This window comes from Alexandromys fortis, unplaced genomic scaffold (genome assembly GCF_014885135.2).
Source record: "Alexandromys fortis isolate MF-2015 unplaced genomic scaffold, M_Fortis_MF-2015_v1.1 scaffold_110, whole genome shotgun sequence".
Taxonomy (NCBI): Eukaryota; Metazoa; Chordata; class Mammalia; order Rodentia; family Cricetidae; genus Alexandromys; species Alexandromys fortis.
The window spans coordinates 4,735,908-4,748,692 of NW_026068014.1; positions in this window are offsets into that span (position 1 = coordinate 4,735,908).

Below are 12,785 nucleotides of genomic sequence, written 5' to 3' on the forward strand. Positions count from 1 at the left end.
TTTTCTCTCCAAACTGCTTCCTGCTGAATGGGGGCGTCGTTAATTAGGTCTTTCATGGTATAACCTGTGTGCTAGTTTCATCTCAGTTGGCAGTTGAGCGAAGCAATTTTCTGAAGGTAGTCACGGCAACCATTCAGGAGGGCGTGGTCCATCATACCAAATCGGAATGGAAGAAATGAACAGGGTCCCATCCTCTGTGAAAACAAAATAGGAAACTCCTTTCGAAAGCATCATGTCCTTAGATCCAAATTTCAAAGTCAAGGCATCAAAATCTCTACGTTGGATTAGTTTAGCAGCATTTATAAACAAATATCTTTTAGCATCTGTTGCTCCTTCCTCAGCATTCAAACAATTCAAAGAGAGCATAATAGTATACAGTATCAAGATTCTCTGTCTATTTTCCATCTTTGTACACTTTATTTTAACCTCTATTTCATTTATTTTATATTCTCTGTATCTCTTTGACCTGGAATAACTCTGTAGACCAGGCTGTCCTTGAACTCTCAGAGATCTGCCTGTCTCTGCCTCCCAGGCATTGGGATTAAAGGTGTTTGCTATTACACCTTGAACTCACAGAGATCTGTTTGTCTCTGCCTTCTAGGCACTGGGATTGAAGGCATGTGCTACCAAACCTTGAAGTCACAGAGGTCAATCTCCCTCTGCCTCCCAAGCGTTGGGATTAAAGGCGTGTACTACCACACACAACTTCTCTTTTTCTTACTTTTTTTTTTACTTTAAGAATTTTAACTTTTAGTCTGCATACATTTTTAACACTGTAAATCATTTAAAAATTTTCTTTGTCTTTGAATCTCTCTTTACTATATATCTCTCTTTTTCTGAACACATGAGTCTTTAATTTACTGAGCAATATGAGTAGGATTAAAGCCGTGGCTTTGCCAGCTAGATCCAGTCCATTACTTAGCTTTCCAGCCTCATGGCTGAGGTACTGGCTGTAGCCACGCTTATTGCCACAACTCTATGGCATTTCAAGGTCCCTGCCAGCAAGCGAGCTACAACAGACAACACTCAAGTCCTCTCTTGGTAGTCCGCCCTCCTGCCTCAGTCAGAGTTTGCCCAGGCAGGACGGCCCAGAAAGCCAGCATTTTTAAACAGCAGGGCAAGTCAGAACTTACCCCAAGTAGTTATTCTTGCTGTTTTTCAGGACCACAGGATAAATGCTATGTAGCAAAACACCTCTGATAGAGAGCCTAGAAGTTTATCCACAGGTACTTTAACATAAGATAAATATTGCTATACTATGATTATAAGGTTGTCTTACACACAGTTCAAACTAACCAAAGGAGACGCCTAATGCCAATGGTAGATAAACATCTCATTGTTGAGCATTTGACAGTTAGACACCTTAAGAACTGTCACTCAGCCCTCCAATACTAAGATCAACAGTCATTAACATTTTCTTAATATTTACATAACAGCCACCCATCCACAGTTTTTCTAATTCTGGTCTCCTCAAATTCCTGATGTTACATCTTGTTCATGCAAAGGCTGTGCTATGTTTGTAGAAGTCCTACAATTTTTTTCTTAAAAAAGTATTTATTTTTATTTATGTCTCTGTGTGTGTGGTGCCCTTGGAGGCCAGTAGAGGCTCCCAGACCCTCTGGAACAGAGTTGTAAGTGGTTGTAAGCTACTAAACATGGGTAGTGAGAACCAACCTCGGGTCCTGTGATAGAACAAGTGCTTTTGTTTGACCTCTGAGCCATCTCTCCAACCCTAAGTCCTGTATTTAAAAGAAGACTTGTATTACAGGGAAGGGATCCTGCTAAAGTAACTTCAATCATGTATTTTTGGACCAGCTGGATTGTGAACATGAGAGCCAAACAAAGAAAGAACAGAGAAAGCAAGTGCTTCACTAATGAGAAATGGCAGAGATGACCAGCAAAATGTCCCAGCTGCTGTGCAGGACTGACAGCCTGAGTTCAGTCCCCAGAAGAACAAAGTGGACTCCCAAAAGTTGTTGTATGGCCACACATGTACCATGTCACGTGCATACCCACTGTTACACAGACATCACACAACACAATGATGATACACAAAATCAAAAAATAATTAAAAGTTTAAAATAGTAGATTTAAATTCAAGCATAACTGCTATTAAGTTAAATAAGGTAACTTTGGCAATTAAAATATAAAGATTATCATATTAGAAAACAGTAACAACAACAAAGTCGACTTATACTCCTACAAGACAAATACAACATAAATCGCTTTCAAAATTTTCACACAAAATAGACATTGACAGGTTAAGTGAATCTGGATGGTGGTGACACAGGTTTTTAATGCCAGCACTTGGGAGCACAGAAAGATGAAAAGGTGGATCTCTGAGTTCAAGGACAGCCTAGTCTACAGAGTGAGTTCCAGGACAACCATGGCTACAAGAAGTAATCTTGAAAAACAAAAAATAAAAAAGGGAAAACAGAAAGATTAAAGAAAAAGATATTAAACTTAAAATACAATATAAATATTTCCTAAAAGATTTGCATATTTTAAAATCCAACTAATAAACTTCAGTAAAAATCTATACAGCACTCCCACAAATACAGAGGGCTCTCTCTCTCTCTCTCTCTCTCTCTCTCTCTCTCTCTCTCTCTCTCTCTCTCTCACACACACACACACACACACACACACACACACCTCACATTTTTGTATCTGGGGTTGCTATCTATTGCTACTGGGGTGTTTCTAAGTTCTTGGCATTTATTCAAAGGACTGAAGATTTGTACTCAGATGGCAAACTAGAAGCAAGAAAAGTGTATTTAAAAGCAAAATGATGGTACAGATCAGTAGGGGAACAACAGGAGGCTCCATCAGTACTTGAAGCCCAGGGCTACCTTTCTTTATAGGGCCTCAGGGCAGGAGCTGTTGCCAAGAGGCTTAGTGTGAGCAGTTTTTTGCTGTGACTGACAGGCTTACATTTATGTAAGCCTTTGCTCACTGTTCCTGTCTCTTCCCATGATGTGCCTGATTTTAATCACATGTGTGACTGGCTATGCATAGACATAAGATGGTAAAGAGGGATTTGTCCCTGAAAGTTCACTCAGATGACACAGCTTGCCTTAATGGCTCATGCACTCCATACTAGTTCAGGCTGGCTGTGCCTTGCCTTCCGTCCTGGATATTTTTTTGAATATGTTTGAACAGAAGCAGACCCCGAGAGAGGAAATACTAAATGATGGTTAGGGGAGGAGAAACCTGCCCTCCTGTTTGAAGTGGGATGTGCTGCAGCCTGAAGCAGGTAGGGATCCGGTGCTGCCAGGTATGTTCTTAGAAGAGTAATCTGGGCACAGCCCAAGCCAGAGTCCGAGCTTGCTAAGCTATTCCTGTGCTTGCCTGTCTCATAATACACCGTTTTTATAAAGTTAAGTAACTAATGCAATGCAGTCCTGGTTAAAAAAAAACATGTGTGTACAACAGAGTAAAATAAATATTAGAGAGCAAGATCCTCCTCACACGTGAATATCAGATTTATGATTTAGATGGCACTGTTGAGGGATAAAATCAAACAGATTTCAATTAATTACGGAAAAGCAGCTTAATAATATGACAAAACCACCAGGCTTTCCTTATTTCTTCTTTTTTTTTTTTTGGTAAAATTTAAAAAGTTTTTTTAGTCATGTTCTTATGAAGACCAGCATGGCCTAGACCTCACTATGTAGTGGAGATGACGAGATGATCTTAAATTTCTGTTCCTCATGCTGCCTCCAGCTCCAGAGTGCTAGGATTTATGTGTGGACCATTATGTCTTATTTTTGTGGTGTTGAAGATCTGACCCAAGGCTCCAAACCCAGGACTTTGGCATGATAAACAAGCACTCTACCAGCTGAGTGATATTCCTTCCCGGTAGCATCTATTTTTTTGAGATCAGATATTTTGTGGATGCCAGGTTAGTCTGGATATGGCTTAGCCTAGGCAGCCATGATCATGATCTGTCTCGGCCTCCATGCTACCAGGGCCAGCTGATGCCAAGTGTTAATAGCACGGTGTGTAAGGAACTTACACAAGGAAGACAATTAGACTCTTAACGTATGATTCCTAAAAGCTTACTCAAGAGTTTAAGTCTGCTCTCGTGAATGGACATTCCCAGAAGAAGGGAACGCGTCACACTTGTGTTAATGACTCCACAAGGTCAAATGACTGAGCAAGGTGATGATCGTGGGGCACAGGTCAGAGACAATTATCTTTGGATCTTTTTCATCCATTCCAAAGCCTACCCATATGTCTGACCTGACCTAGCATCCAGATGTCAAAACCTTAAAATCAGTAAACTGCTCTGTACCAAGGATCCAAAAGCTTGAGCAAGCCATCAGGTGACATAGATAGGGACATAGATCGGGATTGGTGACAGTGTTCCAGTTCTGCTAAAACTCACTACCTGATGTCTCCTCTAATGAAAACCCCCAATCTCATGTAACCACATTCCCAATGGAACATGGTACATGGAACAACTTGAATCTGTGTCCCTAGGGCATGGCCACTTATATTAGGCTTCAGAGCAAACTGTCTCTTTTTTCAGGTGAGAGCATGTTTTTGCAAAGATACTCTAGAATAAAACTTGAACTAAAACAGTTTTCTCTTAAAATCCTAAACTGTCCTACAGCCAGAGGATTCTCAGCGGGAAGCAAGACAAGGGTCTTGAAGCTGAAACCCAATGACCTGACAAGTGTGGTTGTCTTAGTTATAGTTGGCTAGAAAAATGAAGCACCCAGCAAGGAGTAAGTGTGGAATTCTGATCCTGTGAGTCTAAAGACTAGCAATAACTACACAGTCAGGGCAATTAGCCGCAATGAGACACAGTCGCAAGTCTGCGGCATCCACAGCTGGAGCTCAAGTGCGATTATAGAACCGAGGCGGCGTCTAAAATAGGAAATTCAGGGCATGCAGTCAGGGTGAGAGAGCAGCAAGGCAGACCTCGCTTTTCAATACTCTGGGCTCTTGGGTCTTCCTTCTTAATTACTTCTATAACTAAACCAGTGCTCAGAAGCCCAGGGCGAAGGCAGGACTGTAGGCACGAGTCAACTGGTACAAACACAACCAACGGAGTACTTAGGGAGATCTTCGGGTTAACGTTCTAGCTTGATTGCACTCCCAGCCACCACATTAGTGCACAACAGAACTTCTCAGCATTCATCTGTTAAAGCAGACAATAACTTTCTTAAATCCTGTGTCGCATAGTCAAATCCACCTCCAGATCTGTGCCCCGTCGTATTTGCCCAAACATGTCATGTCTTCGCTGCAAACACTTTGTGGCTTCCCGGTTGCCATCCTTGACACAATGTCTCCTTATTAAAGTCTATTCTGTTCTCTTTTTTTGTTGTTGACATTTTAAGTTGTATTTTGTAACTCCAAATAGAGTGCTTCATGATTTTCTGAGCTGCTCAATCTTCTTGCAATGCCAAACTTTTTTTTTCTTTTTTTTTTTATTTATTAAAGATTTCTGTCTCTTCCCCACCGCCGCCTCCCCTTTCCCTCCCCCTCCCCCTCCCCCTCCCTCATCAGCCTAAAGAGCAATCAGAGTCCTCTGCCCTGTGGGAAGTCCAAGGACCACCCTCCTCCATCCAGGTCTAGTAATCTTAACTTGATACATCTTCCCTTTGACTGCTCATCCACCTCCCTTCTCTGTCACTGCTTCCACCTTCGCTCATACATTCATAAAGCATTCACACATGCTATATCATGCTCATATGCTCATAGCTGGGGAGAAAAAGATACAAAATATTCAAGTCTTTGACCCAGACTTCTCCTTAGTCCAGCTGGTGAAGCTAAAGGGATTCACTCGTTTACCATGAACTCTATTATCAGCACAGGGTTTATTGCCTTGATTTGGGTTTGGCTTTTCCACCCACTTAACTGTCCTTTGTGATTTCTGAATCTCCACTATCTGTTTTGCAAGCATACTGTCAGCAAGCACATGACACCTGACAGGTGTCTGCTTCTCTTCAACCTCAGCTAAACTTAACTATTCTGCCCCGAGTCCATCCTCCACGGGAAGCACCCCGATTGCCAGTGGGCCCCTCTTTTCACTTCCTCTCTAACATGCTAAGACTCATGCAAAACTCTATAAATTTTTAATTCTTTGGTTTAACTTTTAAAGTTTTTATGTTCTCGATCCAAAGGATAGTACAATCTCTTTTCCTCCCACTATGCCATGGTGTTTACTTTGTGACTATGTTTGGTTGACATTTCAGAAACCCACGACGAGATGTGAAGTGAGTGGTTGAGGATGGATATGTAATTCACACAGGGAGATTCAGAGTTGGAGAAGCGCATTTGGGTGGCAAACAGATACAGATATTTACATGCTTACCTAACAGACCGCCGAAAGGCTGGCTGTAGGTAGAGAAGTACAATAAGGAACTCTGGGTTCTGAAATCCAAAGTTAGACAGAAAGGTATACTGAAGTTATCAGTATGAACTGAGGCAGGGTGGCTGGGGTAAATGCCAGCCCTGTCAATAGTTCGTGTCATTTTCCCTGCAAAGACTTTACCTTGTTTTAGCATGCTTATTCCCAGTTTTTAGGGTATTTCTGTCATATAATAGATGCCCAATAAATGTCACTGAATTAACAAAAACATAAGAAGGTATTTCCTCATATTAAGTATGAAGAAATAAAAATTTCACTCTTTTCAGTCTCATGAATGAATGAGTCTCACTAACAAAAATTTCAACAATTTCCATACTGTTGAAATAGGAGCGGCAGGGCTGCGTCCCCGGCACCCGGCCGCCCGCATGGCTAGTTTATACCCAGAAATAATTACACGGAAACTGTATTCTTTCAAACACTGCCTGGCCCGGTAGGTCCAGTTTCTTATTGGCTAGCTCTTACATATTGTTCTAACCCATTTCTAATATTCTGTGTAGCCCATGAGCTGGCTTACCAGAGAGGATCTTAACCTGTGTCTGTCTGGAGTGGGAGCATCATGGCGACTCACTCACTAAGCTTCTTTCTCCCAGAATTCTCTTCTGTTTTCTCCACCCACCTAATTTTCTGTCCTATGAGGGCCGAGGCAGTTTCTTTATTATTACAAGACCCACCTCCATCACCATACTCAACTCACATGTCATACTTTCTATCATTTGAAGGTTCAGTGGCTTCTATATCCTGTGAGGTATTATATATTACACATAAGTACCACATGTCTCAACAGGGCAACATACATTATTATCTTCTGCATAATTTTAATAAGTAGAGTAATAGCCTATTGATTTTTTGTAGTGATGATTTCTGATACACTTTAGAATCTTTAACTTTAGGATATAGATTTTTAGAGACAAGAAATTTACCTAGACAATATTGAAGAGATCGATGATATTTGTCCAGGAAGAATTGGGTGCACATTACGTTCCCATTGTCAGACGAGACAAAAATCAAGTGGAGTCAAACAGGTCAGTGGGACAGGCATCTGCTTCCTATGAATCACTTCAATTATGCGCTAGCTTATTATGGTCGAAGAGTCTAAGCTTTTATGAAAGGCCTTAGTTGGGGAATTTTGCAAGTTTCAGAATTCTCCAAATAAGTGACATAAAACATAAACCAAAAAAATGTTTTAATGTTAAAGTTCTTTCTGCTGGGTGTGGTAGCTCATAATAGCAATCCTAGCTTTTGAAAAACTGAGGCACAAGAATGGGCAGTTCAAGGCCACCCTTGAACATAATCAGGTTTGAGGTCACCTTGGGCTCCAAGACATCTTGTCTCAAAAATCTGAAACAAAAGTAATATATCTTACAATTACCACTTAAGGAAAATTTACATTCTCTTTACTAGCTATTCGCAAACATTCAAAAGAAAAATTGAAAATAGATCCTTTTCTCATACAATATATCCTGACCAGTTTTCTCTCCCTCCACTCCTCCCAGTTTCCCCTCCTCCCCTCTCCTCAGGACCAACCCAACTCCCCGTCTGGCTCCCTTCAAAAAAGAGCAGGCCTCCATAAGACAACAATAAAACATGATAGAACAAAGACAAGGCAAGCACTCTCACACTAAGGCTGGACCAGTCGACCCAAGAGGAGGAAAAGAGACCCAAGAGCTCAGAGACATACCCACTCCCACAGTTAGTCCCAGATGAGCCAGCCCTGAGGGTGTGAGAGAAACACAGCTGGTACCTCCTCCCCAGTCTTCTGTGTAGTGATGGAAGGGAGGGAAGATGCCCTCTCCCCTTCCCCCTACCATCTCCAGCTGGAGAGGGAGCTGAATCTCCCCCTTTATCAGCTACAACACTTGGGAATGCCGGCCTTGCATTTTGTCTGGGTGGCACAGCAGAGCTGACCCTATTGATGGGGGTTGGGGGTGTACATGAGTGATCAGGCCCCACTCCTCATCTGCCATGTGGTAGCACAGGCAGGGGAGAGATTCCTCCCACGCCCTGTTGCCTATGGCAGGTGGGAGAGTGGACCCTGATGTCATAAGAACAGAATAGCTGCCCTCTGCCCCTCACCAGCTTGGGAGAGCAGGCATTGCATCCCACCTGAGTAGAGCTGGTCCTGATGGTGTAGGTGTGTCAGAGCTAACCCTGAGGGCTTGAAAGCAGAATTAGCCTGATCCGTTGCGCATTTCTACAAGGGGTGAACTAGTCAGGGCAAAGCTAGAGAACTCACCTAGTGGTGAGTACAGGGAAGAGCTGGGGGGCTGACCAACACTGCAACTACCCACGCCCAGAACCAAGGGTGTGAGTTGACTCACCTAAACATCTATGCCATCTATGATCTGTTGGAGAATGTGAAGAAGCCAAATCACAGGGCAACAACAGGATATCCAAGAGGAGTCCCAGTGAAGGCCCACCAGTGACAGTGTAGCAGAAATCAGAAGCCTCAAACGGGACCAATGACCCTTTGCAATGACACTTGGGATATATATGTGTGTGTGTGTGTGTGTGTGTGTATGTGTGTGTGTATAAAAGGGTTTACAGCATGACTCACTGTGTCACACTACAGCTTCCACGATGAGACTGGTTTTTCCTTTTGCTTTTCTTACATTTTATTTTATTTCATTTGGGGGGTTGCAAGGGCAGTGGGCAGATACAAAGGGATGGGAAATGAATGGGATTGAGATGCATGATGTGAACACACAAAGAATAAATAAAAAGAAAATTAAAAAAAGAAGACCCACAAATCACCAAGCTAATAGCCATAACATACTCACAGAGGGCCTGGCACAGATCCACACAGGTTCTGTGCTTGACATATCAGTCTCTGTGAGCCCATATGTATTCTGTGTGGTTGATTCAGTGGGTCATGCTCTCCTGGCGTCCTCTATCTCCCCTGACTCCTATAGTCTTTCCTACCCATGTGAGGTGGTATCCCCTGAACTTTTAGAAGAGGGAATTGATGGAGACCTCTAATTTAGACTCTCTCCTCATAATGTCTCTGCATTCACTCCCATCTGCTGCTGGAGGGAGCTTCTCTGATGATGACTAGAGAGATCATCAATGAGTATTCGCAGAATATCATTAGGAATCATTTCATTGATTTTTTTCTCTGTCTCTCTGTCTGTTTTTCTTTTTTTAGACCAGCTGTGTTTGGCTCTACTCTAGGTCTCTGGGCTACCCAATCTCTTGCTCTTGATCATCCAAGCAGGGTTGGGCATGTGCTCCCTCTCAATGAGAGGACCTTAAGTTCATTCAGACATTGGTTGGCCACTCCCAATGACCACCATTGCCCAAGTAATTTTTTTCAAGCAGGAACAGACTGTAGGTCAAAGGTTTTGTAGCTGGGATAGTGTCCACATTTTTTTTTTTTTAGTTCTCTGATGAGGACCTTACACACCAAAGAGACCAGAATGCAGGAGGGAAGGCTCCATGCCGGCACCTGCTCAACCTCCCCATGTTCAATGATGTAGACATCCTCAGCAATGGGGCCTGCTGTCCGTTTGTGAAGACAACCCTCTGTTCTAGTATCAGCCTGGGTTGTTTGGAGATCTTCATAGGACTCCCTAGACCAACCGCTCAAGTGAATGCAACCTAGTCCTACTTGAGAGCCTTGCCTGACTACAAAAGATACCCAGTTCATACTCTGTATCCTCCATTACTGGGAGTTCTCTCTAGGGTCACCCTCATAGATTCCAGGAGGTTTCCTCTGTATTAGGTTTTCACACTGCCCCCAAACACCTCCCAACTGCATCATTTCTCCCTGCACTGGCTCCCTATATCTCATCTCCACTGCATCCTGATCCCTCTTGCTCCCATCCCCACCTGCCCCCAGTCCACCTGCAAAACCTATTCTATTATTATTTTCCAGGAAGATCCATGCATCCTATCTAGAGCCCTCCTCTTTACCTACCCTCTCTGGGTCTATAGATTGTAGCTTAGTTTTAAATTAATTAACATCTAATATTCACCCATGAATGAATACATATTTGTCTCTCTGGGTCAGGGTTAACTTACTCAGGATGATTTTTTTCTACTTAAATCTATTTCTCTGCAAATTTCATGATGAAATTTTAAAATGCATTTAACAGATGTGTAATACTCTATTGTGTAAATGTACCACATTTTCTTTATCCATGGGTTGAACAACATCTAGGTTATTTCCAGTTTCAGGCTATTATGAATAAAGTTGCAATGAACATAATTAAGTGAGTGTCCTTGTAGTAGGATGGAGCATCCTTTGGGTGTATGCCCAAAAGTGGTATAGTTGGATCTTGAGGTAGACTGAGTCCCAATTTTCTTAAGAACTGCTGTATTGGTTTCCATAAGGACCGCACAAGTTTGGATTCTCACCAGCAATGGTGGAGTGTTCCCCTTGCTCTACATCCTCACCAGCATGAGTTGTCACTTGTGTTATTGAACTTAGCCATTCTGACAGGTGTAAGATGGAATCTCAAAGGAATTTGATTTGCATGTCTTTGACGGCTAAGGATGTTGAACATTTCTATAAAGGTTTCTCAGTCATTTGAGATTCCTCTATTGAGAATTCTCGGTTTAGATCTGTACCCCATTTTAAAATTGGATTGTTTGGGGGGTTGGTATCTAGAGTTTCTTCAGTTCTTTATATATATATTTTTTTTTTTCGAGACAGGGTTTCTCTGTGGTTTTGGAGCCTGTCCTGGAACTAGCTCTTGTAGACCAGGCTGGTCTCGAACTCACAGAGATGCACCTGCCTCTGCCTCCCGAGTGCTGGGATTAAAGGCGTGCGCCACCACCGCCCGGCTTATATTTTGGATAGTAATCCTCTCCCTGATATGGAGATGGTAAAAATCTTTTCCCATTCTGTAGGCTTCCTCCTTGTCTGGTGATAGTGATTTTTGCATTAGAGCTCTCATTTGTTAAATGTGACCTAGTGCCTGTACTACCAGAGTCTGTTCAGAAAATTGCCTCCTGTGCCAATATGTTAAATGCTGTTAACTTCCGTACCCTCTATCAGATTCAGTGTGTTTGGTTTTATGTTGAGGTCTTTGGTCCACTTGAACTTGAGTTTTATACAGAGTGCTACATATAGATCTATTTGCATTCTTCTACATGGAGACATTCAGTTTGACCAGCTCAAGAGATGCTTTCTTTTTTCAAGTGTGTATTTCTTTATCATTAACCAAGATAGGTAGTCTGTGCCCATGCCTTATGTCAAACCATTCTGGGTACATCACATAAGTTGTACGCTCTCAAGTCCTGTTACCTCACCACCCAAGCTACTCATAGAACACATGTTCCTTCTCCCCCTCCAGTTTCAGCAGTTTCCTCCTTCTAGCTATGTGAAGCAATTTTGTGTCAAAGTGATCATCATGAGGTGCCACAGTGATTCTACCGCAGGGAGCCAATATTCTGCACGCTTCATGATTGCATTTCTCCATGAAGAGCTTCAAATTGAATAAGCTCAAACCAGTTTATGACATCATTTGTGCACACATGTGAAATACAATTTAATGTAATCTATAGATTTTTAAATTTAGATTCTGGATCATATCTTTGTAAAACATAATCATAAATTTATCATATTTAGAATGTTTCTTAAGGCAATTAGTTGTCAAACTTTAAAAATATAGCCATTTGCTGAATTAATATATAATAGTATTTCTCTTATCAAGCATCACTGCTAGAAGCAAATATTGCTGAATTCAATGAAAGTATCCAAATCAAATTATAAATCTGTTCATGTAATTTCTAGATATAAATTGGGGGGGGGGACTCAACAGTAGAAACAGGCATGTCTCTATCTCTTCTGACTGCTCTTGAGACTCTTTTCTTCCTATGGGGTTGCCCTGTCCAGCTTAGCTATGACGACTTTTGCCTTGTCCTATTGTATCTTTATTTGTCATGATTTCTTGTTGTCTCTTGGAGGCCTGCTCCTTTATATAGGGAAACAGAAGGGGAGTGGATCTAGGGGAGAGGGCAGTGGAGGGTAACTGGAGGAGTGTAATGAGGGAAAACTGTTCAATATATATTGCATGAGAGAAGAATTTATTTTCTATAAATAAGATTTAAGTATGTAAAATATTTGGATTAATATTTTTTCATATAGAAAAATTGTACATTAAGATTTTATCTTTGGGAAAATTTAATGAGAGTTAAATTGATTTGTTGGAACTTGATTTGTCTTAGTATTTCAATTTTATATGGAAAATCAGACAATTAATTTAGACTAGTGGTTTGTAAGTGGCGGTATTGCTAAGCTTGTGCACAGTGTTATGATGACTAGGAGAACCAGAGGCTCACGCATTTAATAATTTGATTTATGAATTATTTAAGTAGTTACATTGGAGCTGTCTGAAGGCAACTGAAGTGTCTAAAAAAGAAATCAAGTATATTAAACATAAATTCAATTTGAAGTGCTGAAGGT